Source organism: Zonotrichia leucophrys, chromosome 1A (genome assembly GCF_028769735.1).
Source record: "Zonotrichia leucophrys gambelii isolate GWCS_2022_RI chromosome 1A, RI_Zleu_2.0, whole genome shotgun sequence".
In the NCBI taxonomy this organism is placed as follows: Eukaryota; Metazoa; Chordata; class Aves; order Passeriformes; family Passerellidae; genus Zonotrichia; species Zonotrichia leucophrys.
In genome coordinates this window covers 68,428,118-68,431,659 of record NC_088170.1, presented here as the reverse complement: position 1 = coordinate 68,431,659, position 3,542 = coordinate 68,428,118, and the positions used below count along the sequence as shown (strand labels likewise).

Genomic DNA, 3,542 nt, shown 5'->3' with positions numbered 1-3,542 from the left:
CAACCTGCTTTGGAGAGCATCCATGCACTGCTCTTTGTACTGGCTGATCCTGTTCTAATCCATTCATTTGATCATTGCCCTCATTAAACTGGCAAAGAGGGTTGTTTGGAAAATTTCCCATTTAAAATTGTCTCCTTTCAGCTTTTCCAGATTGATTAAGTCTTGCTTGTTGTCAGTTACTCCATCTCACACTCCTCAGACAGCATGAAACAGGATAATCATGTCCTGACATGCCTTACAGCCATAACAACTCTTTCTCTACTTCCAATTTATTTCATATTATTTACCTGAATATTAAGGATCTTTGCCTGGGAGCTGACAGATGAAGAGCCTTATCTGTGTCCCATTTCACTAAGGTGCTTACATTTGCTGCTTCGAGTATTTAAAGCTGCTTTAATAAATTCACCACAGTTTGTGATGAATGCAATGTAATCAGCAGAAGTTAATAGGAAACCTGAATTTAGTGTCCCCATTTGTCCAGGTAGCAGGGAATGGACTGAATCGTCCCCAGAACCTCCTTTGCTTGGAGTGCAGGGTGTAGCCAGAGGTTGCTTCAGGCTTCACTGAGATGTGGGCATGCAAAGCCACAGTATCTCAGACTGAAGCAGCTGTGGTTTGAGGAATCTTGCAGCTTAAAACTCAGCACAAGCCACGGACTCTGAATGTGCTTTTATTAATCTGGACAGGTGCTCTTGAAGCTTTGTCCAGCCTCTGTGTTTGCACATTGGGAGGGCAGGCAAGAGGGGCTCTGGACTCCAGAGCTTCGTAGGAAAGAGCTCCCGATGAACTTTGTTCCCACCCCAACACAGATCCCACTTTGCCTCCCCAGCTGGAGAACCATCTTCTTGGAAGTTCAGCCATGCCAGAGTGGGATATTGGTGGGGACAAAGGGACATCTTTTATTGGGGAGCACTGGGGAATGGATTGGGAGGAGGATACTGAGGCAGGTGGGGATGAAGAATCAAGGAGCAGCCAAGGCTGGACCCACAACTGTAATGATTAACAAAGAATTGAGAACATAAATTGATTGCAGTGGTAAGAAATAAATTCTCATTTCCCAGACTCATACAGGAAGGAGCAAAGTGTATAAATGTTCATTTAGATCTTGCCTGCCAAGACCTTTCAACAAGTAATCCAGAGCTATCCCTTCTCCAGTTCCCAGTTCGCTTTCTTCTCTTTAGACTGATGACCTTTGTTTCCAGCCCTGTAAAAGCCACCAGTGCCTAAATTTCTTGCCTTTGGGCAACAAACACTCAAGTGTGACCTCACAACTGCTGTGGCATCTCTCTGCAAAGCTGGAATGGTCTCCTGAGGTTGTTCCTCCAGGTGTCTGACAGAGCTGAGGCCCCTGGGGAGGAAGACAGAGACAAAACTTCAGAGTTTTTTTGCTTATGTACTGCAGGTAGAATGGACACAGCCCAGTGGATTTCAGAGATTTCAGGAATTGCAGGGACATTGAAGAATGCAGGGCCAGAGAGATCTCTCTGGGATTCCTCTGAAAGTTCACTTGCCTAAAGACAAATTCTTTTTTCTTTTTCACCCACTGAGATCAGACAGGTGCTTCTTAGCCTCTTTATCATTCCAGCCTGGCTTTACACCCTTCTACCTTCTTAACTAAATATGGTCCTGTCCCTATTAAGAGCCTTGCAGACTCTGGATTTATTTATTACAATGATCAACAATAGCAACCAGGTTTGAAAAAAAATATTTTAAAAAAGGATATTTAGTGAGTTTGTTGAGATCTATCATCCAGGACCAGCAACATAGCTGGACATTGCATCAAAAATGAAAAAGCTGCAAACTATTTTCTTTTCAACAACCTGCACATCCTCTAAGCAGTACTGCAGCATGCAAGAATCATGGGCAAGAAAAAACCCCATGCATGGCACAGATAATTAACAGGGTACAGAAGGAAGCACAAGGAAAGGAGAAAAGGAATAAGGAGAAAGAAGGAATAGTGGGGGGAAATAATGCCTTGGGTTTTAGCTTTTATATTTTTCACATTCTGTGCTGCCTTAGTGTGTGGGTCTGGGCTTCATATTATGGGATGGTGAGCTCTGTGCACAGAGCAGGGAGAAAAAACAATTCCTGCTCCAGCTGGGCACCAAGGACACCTGGGCACCTGTGCTGGGTAGGAGACAGCAAACACCTGGGAGGAGCTGGTGATAGAGATATGAGTAGTTGTTAGTAGTTAAAAAGTTGTCTATTATATGAATATATTAGTTGAATATATTGGTTAGGTCCATATATATTGTATGCTGTTTATTGTATGAATATATTAGTTTTGAAGGTAAAGAATTTAAGGTATTAACGTTTATGTTAAAGTATTAAAGTTTGCGTTAAAAGTATTTCAGTATAGTCTTAAGGTTTTGTGTAAGAACAGTAGTAGTAGTAGCAGTACTTGTTTTTTGTATAGAGTTTGATGTTTTGAATAGTAGTAAGAACTACAGATTTTTTTCATTTTTCTTTTTTTGTTGTTCTTTTTTCGTCTTATTTCTGTTATTATACCTATTGTTTCTTACACTTCATTATAAAGTATTTTATTTATAAAACATTTAATTAGCTAAAAATACAATTTTAAAACATTTTAAAAACTAATTTAAAATTAATTTTAATATCTAAAAATAGCATTAGTTTTTACTTTAAAAACTATGTCTATAATATTATTTGTTTACATAAATATAATATATGTTTGTTTGTTTATTATTTATTATCTGGCTCTTTGCTCAGCAAATGCCAGTCAAATATCCAAGGTAATCAATGGTGAGAAATGGTTATGCCCCAGTGATACCCATTTGTCTGGACTTGCATTTGTATCTCCCCACGACAGGTCTGTGTTTTGTCCTTCCCTTGGCAACCCAGCACTGGCTCTGGTCTCACAGAGTATTTCTAGGCACAGACTCACCTGAAAGTCATGGAGATCACAGATGCTTGAGGCTCCTGGGGCTGGTTTGGACACTAGAGGTATTTTCATTGCTTAAATTCATTTGTTACTCCTCTTACCCACAACTTCTTTATAATTTTTATTACCTATATTGTCATTTTTGCTGCTTTCACTGGGATTTTCCAGTTCTCTGGAGACAGACCTTGGTTAAACAGCTCAGAAAGCCTCATCAGCACCAATTGCTCCATCAGCTGCAAACATTAATTGTTTCAGTTCTTTACCTCCTTTCAGACCACATGGGCCACACCTGTCAGGAGCCTCATCTGCCCAAGTGATTCTGTACAGAGAGATATTTGATAGGCAATAATTTCACAGTTACTCAGAACTCATGCTGACACTGTCCAAAGACAAATTTCTCCCATCTCATCGTAAAAATAATTCAGTTTAAATCTGACTGGATGGGTTCAGAGTAGATGGATTAGGTCCTGCAGTGAAACTGGACAGGAAGACAACCCAGTTACCAGATTAACAGCCTTTCTCTTCTAAATAGAACCAAATACGCCCATACAAAGCAGGAGAAGCATTATTAGAAATCTTCTATTTTTATGGATAGGAATGAATTTTTATGGAGCTGATAATGCAGATGGAACACACAATT

The 3,542-nt window shown here is 40.0% G+C and overlaps 1 long non-coding RNA gene across 1 annotated transcript; it reads right to left on the bottom strand.

Annotated features, from left to right (window-relative positions):
* Positions 1–491: 491 nt before the first annotated feature.
* Positions 492–3,113, bottom strand: LOC135458151 (uncharacterized). Its single transcript, XR_010442867.1, has 2 exons — positions 2,906–3,113; positions 492–1,348 (listed from the first exon to the last, which is right to left on the bottom strand). It is a non-coding gene; the product is annotated as an uncharacterized LOC135458151 (long non-coding RNA).
* Positions 3,114–3,542: the final 429 nt, after the last annotated feature.